General features: G+C 39.2%; 1 protein-coding gene across 4 annotated transcripts in view; it reads right to left on the bottom strand.

Annotated features, from left to right (window-relative positions):
- The window catches only part of LOC124169779 (acidic leucine-rich nuclear phosphoprotein 32 family member B-like), a 179,625-nt gene that overhangs the window by 147,331 nt on the left and 17,349 nt on the right, over positions 1 to 14,945 (bottom strand). The gene's annotated exons all lie outside the window — the stretch shown is intronic.

The raw sequence follows: 14,945 nt of genomic DNA, 5'->3' as shown, positions 1-14,945 counted from the left end.
ATCAGAGTAATCATGGAACGAAAGGTGGAAATATCAACCTGCTATCGTACCTCATCATTACGCTGCAGATACAGCCATTCTTTGATCCAATACGGGTAAAAAAAACCGAGACAGGAGAAAATATTTTTTATTTGCTAAAACTATATTGTTTTTGCTAAAAAAAACTCCGTCTCCCTTTTTTAAATGTCCTTAATTTTTTTCAAAACCCTTGATACCGATAACACGCGATGGTACTCAAGACTTTCCATCACTATTCCACAAGATAAAAATACCAATTCATAACAACAATCCAAGGATCTTTGTTTCAATGAAGCACATTCAACGAAGAACTTCAGCGAGGTTAACAGAACATTTTAATTCATTTTCATACCTGAACCCCGACAAAGATCTAGGGAATTAAATAGGAAGAAATAGCCTAAAAGGAGTGACGGGTAGGGATCTATCTATAACAGATTATAATCATGAACGATACGTATACTTACGAAATCAAAATGTAATTCGCACATTAAGTTGACTACAATACTTGATTAGAAGGGATGATGAAAGGGATTTCTACAATTTACATTTTACAAAGTTTCACGAATTCGATAAAAAAAGAGTCAACACAAGAAAAATCAATAATCAATAATCGATCTAAAAATAAATACAGGCCTGAGATATTGATTCCGAAAATAGCCCCACGACGAAACTGCCAAAAATAACGCAGAATGGAACGAGAATGTGACGTTATTTGTTCTGCATATATACACTATTTTCAGTCATTTATGATTTAGGCATTTCGTCATCTTGGGTAACTCACGTAACGTCGCCTCCGATGTCGTTTTTATTCAAAGAGCATGATAAATTCTGCTTTGACGATACGTAATTGAGAAGCCAAGAGAATCATATCTGGGGACCATAAATTGACATAGACGATAGGTCTACATACGGTCCTTTTACTTTTTATTCGCGGACTTACCGCTTGAATATCTGATATACCTACTAATGCTATCTGCGGGCATTTCGGCAGATAGGCTGACGAGTTCTCGAAAAATCACATCAGTACGTACTGCGACGAACTTGCCAAAGCATAAAACAATAGCTGGGGCTGATATCAAGTGAATACATCGTGACATACGGAAGCTGTGCTACTAAATATTATAACGATATTACTGGATAAATTTCATAAGAATAAGCGTAAGTTAAAACCCCTAAACAAAGCCAATTAATTGCCTCCAGGCTCCCATTCCAATAGATAACTGCATTTTATTGTAATTAAAATGCTACCAAAAAAAATATATATACATCGCTACGATTCATATTGAACCGTGGTTGCCTGACGGTGGTTTTACGGGTTTCCCACCTCCTTAGGGCGAATGCCGGGCCAACACCACTCCCGTACCAGTGACAAATCCCCAGTAACGCTGAAGAGGCGCAAGCCTATACCAGCTTCACGAGCTGTTGTTATGTTGTTGTTGTTTTTTCAAATTTTATGTAATTGTTACTTGCTCGTGAAATAAACAATTTTTGAACTTGAACTAAACATTAATGTTGATGAAACCAGTCAACCTTGGAAAGGTGAGTGTCATTTCGGATTTTCAATCTTGGCCGCATTGGCATCGGCTCGTAAGAAGCATGGGCTATAGAAAACAAAGCGCTCCACCCTATCTATACTCTTGAGAGTTCCACGGTTTCTAAAGACAGAGGCACAATAGGAATGACGCTCCTGGCATGACTGTCACTTCGGCGGAATCCCGTGACGCCGCGTCCGATGGCTCCTTTACGAGAATGATCAAGCCACCGATGTCCCAAGATAGCTCGGTAGGGACATACCCCGACGATGAAAGGGGCAACAGCTACCACATCTTAAGGGTAGGCTCAACGTCTAGGAATGTAATTTGGCAGATCTTCAGACAAGAGGTGAGGGAGCAACTTAAACGCCTCACCACATACTCTCGAACAGTCACTTCGTCCAGTCACTGAAGCTGGAAATAAGCTCCAACCCAAGAATAAAATGATAAAACTTATTGGACTATCCATGGGTGTACCCAGGATAAAAACTAGGGGAAGCAAGCCGTGGTCGTTCAAGTTGTATCATTTTGACACAGAAAAGGTCAATGAAACCAAAATTGTAAAATTATGACAGCGCTTTATTACAGTGAAATGCCTTTATAACGAAATCCTACGAACCGCCGATATACGTTCGTCAAACTGAAATTTCGTTACATTGAAATGTGCGAAAAATATAACATGAAACCCGTATTAATAAAAGTACATCAAAAAACTCTTAACGACACATCCAAAATACATAATTTGGCAAATAAAATCGAAAATAACTAAAAATCAGATTAATGTACCTACTTACCAATCGTATCTTGGATGGTGCTTACTAAAGAGGTACAGGCTTGAAAACTTTTTACGTGCATAACACTTACATTTTCTTATTGGCACCATTTACTGCTTACATTAAATTATTATTAAATGAAATGGATAACCAAAATTTGGAATTTTTCCATTCATGACTGTAATTTATGACTTAGCTATACTGAGTTTCTGCCAAAAAATCTTTCCCTTGAACTGGTACTCTTTTACATGAAATAATATAGGAAATGTCAAGGGGACGGAAAATAATTTCGTTATACCGAATACTTCGTTACATTGGCGTTCGTTGTAAACACATTTCATTGTAGTCTATGTTATTTGTTTGAAAAAATAATGATATTTATTTTAATTCTATGTCTTATTTTGTATTATTTTTATATCATTTTTCTTCAAATGAAAATTTGTTCAAAACTTTCGTTTGGAACTAAATTTATTTTCACTTTTTAAAGGGCAGCTGCCCCATTCTGTCTCCTGCTGGGTACCGCCACGGCACTGTCCCCAGGTTTATGGATAATAATAACAACGCGTTTCGACGCTTAGCGTCATCACAAGGTCAAATAGAAATAAAAAGACGTCGGTAATAAAATAACATGACTTGTAATTTCAATTTGATCTTATGATGACCCAAAGCGTCGAAACGCGATGTAGTTATGATTAACAGTGTAACATTACATAGGATAACTCCAACCTGCGAATTCTCTAAAATAAAACTAACTGACTGAGTTTTTTTCACTGCCAGTTAAAAGCACTGTAAACACAAATACATCGGTAAGTTAACAAAAAACGAGTTCATTTTATTACATCACATGTTAATGTACAGTCGCGTTATATCACGCGACTGAGTTAAAAATAAAATCCAGTCTCATTTACTGAAAGAGTGGTTTCAATGGAATAGAAGAGCTCCCCATAAGGAAGACCCTAAGGTGAATGAGTCACTTCAACAATGTAGGTGGACCAGTTTACTCGCCCACGGCTTATGAAGACGGTGGCGAAAGGAAAAGTACGCGTTCTGAACTGAACCGCAGCTTTATAAATTGCCCCTGATATCCACCAGGAACCCTTAAGGCAAAGATGTGAATTAAAATGATGGAAAATCCCAATTCTACGAATTTTTCTGTGGTACAGCATATGAAGTCGCGTTCTAATTGCTCGTAAGTATCATGAAATAAACATTTCCAACTCGCTCGATATTATTTTTCTTATATCGTTGCTTATTACAGAGTTTGGATATTTTTTTCGTTTTTCGATCAGTCGCCAACTTTTAGGCTATTCGAGACAGAAAAATAATCCACTGCATTAACACTTTCACAAATAAGATGATGAATGACGTCACGTGTTCCTACCGAGCGGGTCAGCACTTCTCACCAACGCCTCATTCTCGCGTGGTTCTTTACTGATTACACTCGTGTAGCCGATTCTTTGCCTGAATGAACGGTTCTCCTTCAATGGGCTAATGAACCGCAATAACTTCCACAAGAGCCGTTTTCCGAAAAATCTTCGGCTATAACCATGAATATTACAATAGAGGATCCTCAAGTCGGCTTCATAATGTATTGGCAACCACTGTGTATTTAAACGTGTTTACAGAAGTCGCCACTCGCGTCGCTGACAGACAAATTGGTCCGAGTTTCACGGGAAATAAGGTATAATTAGGGGTAGCTACGTAAATTTATACACATGATGATGTGATCTATCACATTCATTACTTTTCAATGCTATTAAAAACATGACGATGCAAAATACTGGAAAAAAGCGGATCGAATTGTACTTATCACCGCGCCGCATATAATTTTGAAAACCGATTAAAATGCGATCGAAGTGGCAACAGAAATCAGACTTCAATGGGATTAAATTGGGCCTTATCTATACTGTCCCTTCGAAGTTTCAGTAGAATTATCCCACGATCAAAATGCAGAATCTAAACTACATAGAATGGAATCCGAGGAACGCGAAACCATGGTCCAAACGAAATTGGACACAAAACAACAACGGATCGAAAATAAGGACCCGGAGGGGAACCAAACACGATTCACATATGGCATTCAGATGAAATGCGCATAAGATCCCTCAAGATGCTGCGGAATAGCTTAAAGCTGATGGCAACACTGAAAGCCCTACTTCAATTTTAATATGGGAAATGGAAAAATGTAGCAAATTAAATACTTTATGATGGAATCTACTAATAGCATAACGCTTCTCCTCATTCGTGAGTATTAAATTAAAATACAGTTACCATTCTCATGAATTGATGTGAGTAAATATTCCCCTGGAACGGGAACACAAACACACGAAGGGATCGGGCTGGTATGGTGGCTGGAGTGTTGGCTTCCCACCCCGTGGGCTCGGGTTCAAATCCCGGCGGTGGCAGAGAATTTTTCAGAGACTACCCAATCCCTGCTTGAATTTTATGTGGAGGACATTTCAAGCGCAACACTTTGTCCGTCGGATGGAACGTGGTTCCCTTGACGCCTTTCGTTAGGAGCAGGATAATGCCGACGCAGGGTTTCTCGACACCCTTCCTTCCATATCCTTCTCTCGTGGCGCAAATGACCTCCGCTGTCGGTCGCCCCCTCAAAATACCTTACCAACCGAAACACGCACCTTTGGACTTCCGTGCAATAGAAATCAGGAACCTGGATAGCGTACTGGTCTGCGCTGAGGCCCGGAAGTCTAAGGGCCGTATTCTTAGTCGACCCTACATATCCGTCCCTACATAACAAAAGGCCCCTACATGCGTTTCTCAGTCGACCCTACATAAGTGGTGGGGGGTAATTCCGTCGTCAAGTTCTCTGAGATAACGTAGATGATGGTGCAGTGCTAATTTTACACTATGGTGGTGTAATAGAACTAACTATGAAACTAAGAAAAGACGACCGAAAATTTATGACCTAGCATATTGTTTTTGTAGGGTGTAGGACTGGTTCAGCTACCCTACATCAAGTAGGGCCCGTTTAGTTCCAAAAACGGCCATATGTAGGGCTTGATGTGGCGTATGTAGGGCGAGATCGGTTTATGTTGGGGCTGATGACGTATCCAGGGTCGGTTGGCCCTACAGGGTCGACTAAGAATACGGCCCTAAAGATCCGTGGTATGGTTCCGGTTCAGGGGAATTTTTTCTCACGTTAATTCATATGAATATCACTGCCGTCCGCGCGGCAGTATTGAAATACTATACATACAGTTATCAATCGAAAGAAGCACCTGAATACAAACACTATCATAGTAGACCCATCACACCGTCACGCGATCTAGGATATTGCCGTGGTCCAATGCGTAGCAGTCCGTTATTCCTTTTGTACACAACTCTTGAGGTTGGGACCGATACAATGTGTTATTGAAACCACTGTCGCCCACTTTCCTATCTTTATTTATACTGAAGCCAATTCATAAAATAATCGGCGGTTACACCAGATGCGGGGCATGTGCTTGAAAGAACACGTTTTGCATCCAGTTCAATTACGAGGCATTACGACATAATCCTAAATGAGGATTTCCATTTAAATTTCCGGATAAAATTTTCATTTTGTATTTCGTCATTTCGAATATTTCCCCCTACCCTTGTATGCACTTGCATTGAATCGCGCTGAATATTGCTAAAGCTGCGGACCTAAAAGCAGAATATCTTGGCCACCTTTAATGCATTTGTTTATCTTTCTGTCTATTTTCTGCCCTGAAGTTTCACCTCAGATTTTCCTTCATAGCAACAAGGTTAAAATGAATTTAATAGGGAATCAAATGCATAAAGAAATGAATCACGTCAAAACAAGTGTTGAAGGAGTGGCGCAGTTACCTGGAAATAAGTGGGTATAAATGAACGTCATCAAATAGTTATGTAAATACTTAAAAAACAACCAGTAAGTCGTTCACTGTAAGGACAAATTGGATTGATTCGTTTACATTTAAATATTGCGAGATGAATACATTTCCACACTTTGAACAAAAAATTCCCCAAAAACAACCACGATATACACACTAAATATGGCACATATTAACTACGAAAAAGGAGGAGAAAGAACTTTCTAGCACAATCCCAAAAAATTCCCGGAAAACATGCTATGTTTTTACTCCTTATATTGTACCATAAAAGGTTCTCTCAAATGACCAACCAGCGTTGCAAACAGCTTCCTTCAACCATCCTAACTCTCTCGTTCTGGAAAGGAGTAGTTATCAGCAATCTAGCGATTCCAGGGGAAACTCAACAGAGGGAAGTTTATTTGCCTTAGTCCGATTTGAACCCGGATATATCCAATTCGCACTGAGTATTTGACGTAAAACTGACAAAATACTCGCTATTCCTCATGAATAGTGACAAAAATGAAATTTTATAGCCTCGTCCGGATAAACAATCGAGTTATTACCAAATGAACGCTGTAATAGAAGTCAAATTAAATAATTTACATGAAAATGACCTGGTAGTCGCCTCAAATAGCTGAGTAAATGTATTAAACATTATATGAGTATAAATATAAAATGAAAATTCTGCTTTTTAACCTTTATATATGCTGAATTTTTTATGTAATACACGCGAAAATTATTTGATTTGGGTAAGGCATTCTCGGACATACCTCCTAAATACGGCAGGAGGATATGAAATCAGGAAAAAAACAGCGAAGTAGGCAGATAGGTAACAGGAGTTGAGACTAAAACGAAAGGACGGACATTCAGCAGACGGAGTGTAAGAAGCGGAATAGCTTGTAAGTTGGGAGAAACTAAATGAGGGCCTTAGAAGCCATTGGCGACAAGCGCATTTTAATATTTATGTAAATAAATGCAGTTAATAGTTGGTGGGGTAGACAATACTGTTGTGGCAAAGTGAATCACTGATAAGCATATACATAAAGATTCAGTGATTTACATGTATGTCTTTTTAACAACAATATTGTGTGCCCCACCAACGATTATCGGTAATTATCGCCAGAAAAACCTGCACTCATCCCCCTTGGCTTCTTAAGTCCTCAAATGAGAGGTCGGGGTAAGGAAAGAAGACAAGGAGGTGAGATACGGCGGAGAATCGGATTCCGTGGGTTTGGCGAGTAGACTGGATGACGTTATAGTGGTGGGCGATTGAGAAGTAGATGGCAGATGGAGTAAGTTATACGACCACTTGACAATAAACTGACCATTTCGCAGCGGCGAGGCGTATGAGGGGAAATCCATGTAGATCATTCAGCCTCAATTCAGCCGACAATGAAAGTATGATAGTTAAAGGTAAAAGGTCCAGACGCGGGTAGTCATTAGATTGAATACAGTGCAATCTCGGAAATCCGACAAATTTGCAGCCGTTGAATAACCGGATTCTCGGAAACACACAAGAAACAAACACAATCACACGCCACTAGACACGGTAATTTTGTAATACATATAATACATGGGAAAAACTTGAAGGAAAAGCCCCCGAATAAGACCAAGAGATTTTTTCTAGGTGCAAGAACAGAAGGATACAAGGTAGAAGAAAATGAGGTAGCAGAAAGACCTTGATTGGGAAAGGGAGAAATTGTTGGCTGTGGTACAATAAACTTTGGATTTTGATAAAATGAATGAATGAATACGCACACTTCGATCTCGACAATCCGACAAAATGCAGCCGTAGCAAAGCCGGATTATTATTGTAAACGCACAAGAAACAGCGCGATGCACAAAAAACAGTTTAAGTTATGATGTTGCAATTAAATACATGCAGGGAAGACAACTCCCCCTACTGCTTAGGGTGTAAGTCAAGGTAGGTAACCAAATTAATAATAACGATTATGATCGATTAGAGCAGAATAAAACCTGACCACCACACAGAGCCACACTTCACTCGAGTCCGTAACGGAGAAATCAAAGGCAAATAGTTACATACATAATGATTTAAAAAATGCTTACTATACAGTGAGTCCTCGTTCTACGTCACCACTTTTAATGTCATTTCGCGATAACGTCACGAAAATTTTGATACCGTCATTCGTTTATCGCACCTACGCTTCGCGATAACGTCAAGTCTTTTAAATTTCGCGCGAAAAAAAGGCGAAGCGGCGGGCGTTGCAGGTTGTTCGTTTTGTGAGCGGTAATGCAGTCAGTCTCAGCAAAGTGTAAAACGGTGTGTTTATTCTTAATTTCAATTACGGTTTTCGCAAAAATTTCTGCAAAATGAATTCTTACGAAGGTGCGCAAGGCTTTACTTGACATAATGGTTTTCAGGAACCTAAAAAGTGATTTCAAGGCATTTTTCCGTGTAAAACTCGGAGTTTTTGTCGTCACTTTTTTTGCCGAGTTCACAATAATTTTGGTTCCTGTAACTGCGACGATGTTTCAGCGATGATGATGCCCAAGCGACGCTCGCCCGGGCGACCACCATAGCGAAGCCGAAAAGCAAATGCTGGAAGATACAAAAATGGAGAAGGATTTACGTCACTGCTGCTATTGTCGTCGATGAAGACACGAACTCGTATTTATGCGATAGTTTGGCATTCCCACCGTAAAAAATGCCCCAGATATGATGCGCTTACATTTTTTTCGCGTAGGAATTGTGAGGTCTAGGTGCCGATATTCACTTTTTACATTGTTTCTTATGGGAAATTATGCTTCGATTAACGTCATTTCGTTTATCGTCACATTTTTCAGGAACGGTAAGTGACGTTAAACGAGGACTCACTGTACATTGAAAATCTTTTACTTAGGTCTGACGAAATTATATTGGCCGAAGGAAGGTCACCAGCCATGCACGCCGGATTACCGGAGTGCTAGATTACAAAGATTTCACTACAATTTGAACTGGCTCCGATCATAAATAATGGCCACATGTACATCCTAAAGCGTTCAAGGCCTCGTTCAACGATCTTACTTCAGGAGATAACGGATAAGGCTACAGCACAGCCGGGGTCGACGTTGGTCGTGGACCGGCAGTAAAATTCACGTAGGAGGAAAGCTAAAAGTTACACGGAAGAAAAATCATTTTTTTCGGCGAATTGCGAAGAAAAAGACACAACGCACATCGCCAGCTACATTTTGGCTTGGCAGAAATGATTTCAACCTGAGACTTTTAGTATTCTCGAATACGATTAATAACACTTGAAGACTATAAAAAAGGTCCACAGAGATCGTACTCCCACGAGGACGCAGCTTTTTATAAGCAAGCTTCCAACATACGAAACAAAGCCATGAATTCCAACAGAAAAGTTCTGCCTCATGATGACATTGGTAAAAAATGTTAGCGATCTAGTCTCAAGTTTTGAATAATATTATTGAAAGTAAATCATCCAACATTAGGATTCTCCATTTTTAAAAACGCATGTATTTTTTAAAAAATACCGAAATTGAAAATAATGGAAATTATATAACTGAGAAAAATACAAAAATGACATTAGCAATTGCTAAATATATTTTTTAAAGGAGAAAAATATCATAAATAAAAAAGGGATATTAATGGGTTAAAAAACCTTTAGGTGGATTTCCTCTACAATTATTAGAATGAATGCAGTCGGGAAAGTTTGAAAGGGATTAAATTATAGATTAAACGCATAATATTTTACTATCATAAAACATGCAATCGTAACTTCATGATTTTTCAAACTTCGGGGATGTTCACCGCAAGCTCTTTGCTGTTTAATATGCGATATACTCCAATTTCTTTCATTATTAAGAGACCGTATTCCCAGAACATGTAATTTTTTGGGCTTAACTATGAAATATCACTTAGTTATGGAAAAACAAACATAATTCCTGGTGCTTTTATATTATTCCCCTAGCCATGCATAGTAATCTTACATGCCACCATTCCATCAGAACTAAATATAGAAAAATAATAAAACAAAATTTGGAAAATTCTATGCTTATTGCCTCATGATAATTACGCTACCAATAGTCACCAACAATCTCGATCCAATAACTACTAATTCTTTAGCTGCCACAACAATTATGATTGAGTAGAAAATTTTCGCGTTTCTAACATGAGATGTTTTGAAAATTAATTTCTTCCATAAGCAGCTCTGGGTTAGAAAGGGTTACGAATCTAAAGACCACATCTACATAAATATTATATATAGACTACATAAAGTCTCCAACTACATCATCTATCTCTACTTACTACCCCGCAGGCCGCCTAAAAAGGCGCGTGGCAGGGGTTGTCAGGACACCAGCCGTTTATATACATATAAAGCAATTTTTTGAGGAAACAGTAAATCCATAGTAATTAGACGAAATAATCATTATCGAACCAAATTTTACTCAATCCCGATCTAGCAGACCACTTAAAAAGCGCAGAAAGGTATTGGGGAGAGGAGCTCATATGCTACTCGACTATGACTACAGTTCGAACTCCAATGAAGTCGATATGACTTCATCCACATACATAGAAGCGGACAACTTGCGACCTACACATCGATCCCATTTTCCGATGACTGTTTCCGTGGCAATGGCCGACCACTCTCGATCACTAAAACACATTACGATAGGGATAATGTAGACGAGATGAATAAGCCACCTCGACGTAAATTCATACCGTTCCAGCATTCGCCTCTACTCTCCCTCCACAAGGATCATTGAAACCAAGCGGCATCGAGGCAGTGCTTAGAGGATGCTTCCGAGTCCCTAGCGGCTTCCAGCATTATTCGTTTAGCAGCAGTTCAAAGCTCTTTGATGGGTTTTAGCTGTTTCCTGAGCATTCACGCAGCTTTCCTTTGTATTTTCTTCAGTTCGAGTATTTTAATGAAGTCTTTCTCCGTCAGATTTCATATATTCACAGTTCATTCAAGGTGTGGCATGACGAGTGTCACTATAAGGGAGTACACAGCAAAAATCGTATAGTAGTCCCGGCGCGGCGGTTGTTCAGAGAATCGAAGAGTCGATATGCCATTCATATGAAAATTTCCTAATTTTCTCTCTAATTGAGATTCATTGACTGACACCGAACAAAAAATGGTTTCAACGACAACAATTTTCTACGAATACGAAAAATCTACTGGAATATACATATTGTTTTGACACAAAACTGTTGAAATACTCCTTACAGCTAAAGAATCACGGCAAAAAGAAAACTTATGCCCGTAGCAAAACTACTTTCAGAAGTATTAGCAATACAATCTGCTCAATTCTCCTCTCAGCTGACCTTTTCACGCCTACGAAATTCTTCTCTTTCACATTCTTGTTCGCCTGTCCCAAACATTTTATTCGAGCTCCTCCTTTTCCAACCTTGTCCCTCGAAGGTTTTCTTTATAAGGCCATCATTGCCTCAAGTTATAGCTGAGTATGTTGTTTCGCCTTCTTAAAAAGTTTTTCTCACGTTACTCTTCCATCCCACAATTACTAGGACTTCCTCATTAGTTACTCGGTCCTTTGATCCTCTACATATTTCTGTAGCAAAGGATTACATTCACTCATTGAGCGATTCAACCAAGAGGTTAGTTTGGATAGGTGAGGATAGAGCTCACCGCGAAATAAGATGCAGGTGTGAATTTTCACACATTAAGGGTAGGTGGAACAGTTCCTTTCCCTGTACCACCTCGCACCTCAATGATTTTTTTTTTTTTTTTTAAGGATCTCGGAAGGACTGCACACAAACAGGGAATAACAGAATGCCACGCGACCTCGTAAGAATCGAAGCACGACAAGAGCTCAAAACCTTCGACGACAGGAAAAGTGAAGCGTGAACGTGACACAAACGACTGCATTTACGGCGACTCACGATCAAGGTTATAGTCACTTCCGTTTACACCTATGCTCTAGGCATGACATAGAGCCGTAATGGCGTGCGGAAAATAGAGACAGAGACTTATGACAAGGGAGCTTACACAGCTAGAAGCGAGCAGCTGCGGCATTCCTCACTAGAGCCGATAAGTGCACACTTCGAAGACGTAGGCTTTTAGTGCAATATAGATATCCTAGGTCTAGGATCACGAGTAATAACCGTAAAGATCGTACATCTAGCAAACATTACCGACCATCCACTATCTGCACAGTGCATATAGTAAGCAATAGGCATTTAAACTACTCAAAGGCCTGGTAAACATCCAGGATATGAAGAGGTTTATTCAGGAAAAGTGAAGTTCCCCACAATCTCATAAATTCAAGCCTTCACGAAATCGACACCTAAATTATGGCTCATCATATGTACAACAGTTATTGCTTCATGTAATCACTATCCATTCGCTGATCCATCCCATAAAATTTAACAGCGCAAATAAATCTGCGACTTAAAATTCAAGGATATTAGCACTGTTTCTCATTTAACACCATCTTTCATGCAGTGCTGTAATACCTAATTTTGATAGTTCATGTTAATATAGATATTATACACAGGTTTAACCTTAAATTTTGTAATTTTTTATTCATTTCTCTAATAATGACTGTAACAATTATTGTAGAAGCGTTGCGCCCAAATATATTTAAATAAATAATGATATTACCCGTTTACAGGTTTCCGTGTTCCTTAGATAACGATAATAGAATACTTCAGAGCAAATAAAAATAAACAATTAATCATCGGTCACAGCGGAACTTGCATAGGGTGAACCGGGACGTACCATTAAAATGTGAATCATCCACAGAAGAAAATTTATATGCCCCGACAGGGAATCGATCGTGGATCTCCCAAGTCATGTAGCATAATCCAAATAATCGTGTATTTACTGGCTTAAATATTTTTCTCAGTCATGAATGCCTGGTCAGCCAAAGAATCTGCCGCTTAAGATAACCATCAACACCCCATTATAATATCTCCTACTTGTCTCCCACAACATAAAATAAATAGGTTCCTCAGAGGCAATTCTCTCCCTAAAATCTATCCATTTCAAATCAAATCGCGAACGTGCTATTAAAATCAATGGCTTGAATTTTTTGTCTGCATAAAATGCTTGGTTAAGGCCTAACCCATTCATCGTGCAGTTTTTATAGGTGCCTGAAAACTATCAATACTACCATGGCCGGATTTAGGATGCGGGTGGCCCGAACCCCATGTTGGTGGGAGGTCGGGAGGCCCACTGTTTCAAGGTGTTGCAATTTGTAACGTAATAACAGAAAAAGCAAGTATTACATTTTTCAGCAATCTTTTATGAGATTTACCTCTATATTGACGGAAGGCTCGTGCTTGGTGGGTGGCCCTGGGTTGGTGGATGGCCTAGGGCCCGGGCCCCTTGGGCCCACTATCAATCCGGCCCTGAATACTACATTTTACGAGTAAATTTTCCTAATCGGCAACATTTTTGCTCCCGGCTCATTCACCATAAAACCGCTATGCCGTTACTAATATTAATACCATTAAATTTGCAGCAATATCAGCACAAACAGGCTTCTTAATGCACTGATTAAGTTCACTCATACATTAACCCAATAATCGTCGCAGAACATGACTTTCTTGATTATTCAGCAGAGCAGAATAAATAAAATTCATAAGAAATTCCAGTCGATCCCACGTAGTTCCTTTCTCTTGCAAGTCGGTCACCACTAGGGCGTAAGATTATTTCAGCTCAATACGCGTTCAATGAAAATATTTTTCAGGCAATTCTTTTCTCAAAACTTTCGCCGATGGAGTTCACGGATAATACAGCCTTTGCGAATTCCTTGCAATTTGCTTATAGGAGATGAAGAAAAGGTATTGCAGAAACGTATAGCAGAAAATAAATTATTGTCAGTTTACGTGTACACAAGAGCGCCAAATGTGGCAGCACAGTAACCATCAGGCGCGGCCAAAACTGGAAACCCAACTTCGGTAGTGTTATGAGAATTTGAAATAATTAACAAATGAGATTATTATAAACAAGTATCGAAATACTTTGACGACCCAGCTGACAGCGACAACCAAGCCATAAATGAAATGATATCATTTAAAGATACATTCTACGACAGATTCCGCAGACCGGAAGATATTTTAAACACATGACGAAGATATTTTTTTAATGAAGAACGCAAGGGCGTTAAACTAAAGCCAGGGATTAGAAGACTTCATAATCTAAACCCAGACCACAGGACAATTAATAATTTTACAAAAATTCCAATATTTCTACTTCTTCATGAGCATTAAATTTTATGAAAATTATATCTCCAATCGATATAAACAACATGAAACAAACTCAATCGTCGTATTCAGACAATCAGTCCAAAAAGATCAATCATGTGATATCGGATTTTCCTTTTCAAAACAGGCCCAAAGACGAGAAGACATTAAGAGAATCCGAAAATCTATCCATGATGCTTACTCGGAAGATAATAATGCGAACGACATCTTCCGAGGCGGAATTACATCATAAACCGGCGGTTCCCACATCGGAGAAGTCCGCGGATCACTCAATATTATAACAAATTAAATATTAGCCCTATCCCCGCTATGTACTCTTCGCTACAACCTTGCTATACCCTGCCCATATCCAAATTCAAAGACGATTCAGTCGATCAGATTTTAAACATTAAAATTTGCTAAACACTTTCCGCCATACCCCGCACCAGGCCATCCTCGCTATTGTGCTGCGGATGGAGCAGCTCATATAATAAACAGATTAAATTTTATATCGATATCGGAATACGATAACTTCAAACCTATGGTGAGGAATGCACAAAACAATTATTTGTGGCAGAACCCTAAAGAAGCTAGGATTCGTCAAGCGTGTCGGGGA

Source organism: Ischnura elegans, chromosome 12 (assembly GCF_921293095.1).
Source record: "Ischnura elegans chromosome 12, ioIscEleg1.1, whole genome shotgun sequence".
Taxonomy (NCBI): domain Eukaryota; kingdom Metazoa; phylum Arthropoda; class Insecta; order Odonata; family Coenagrionidae; genus Ischnura; species Ischnura elegans.
Note: the sequence above shows the minus strand (reverse complement) of the source record. Positions and strands in the feature narration are given on the sequence as shown.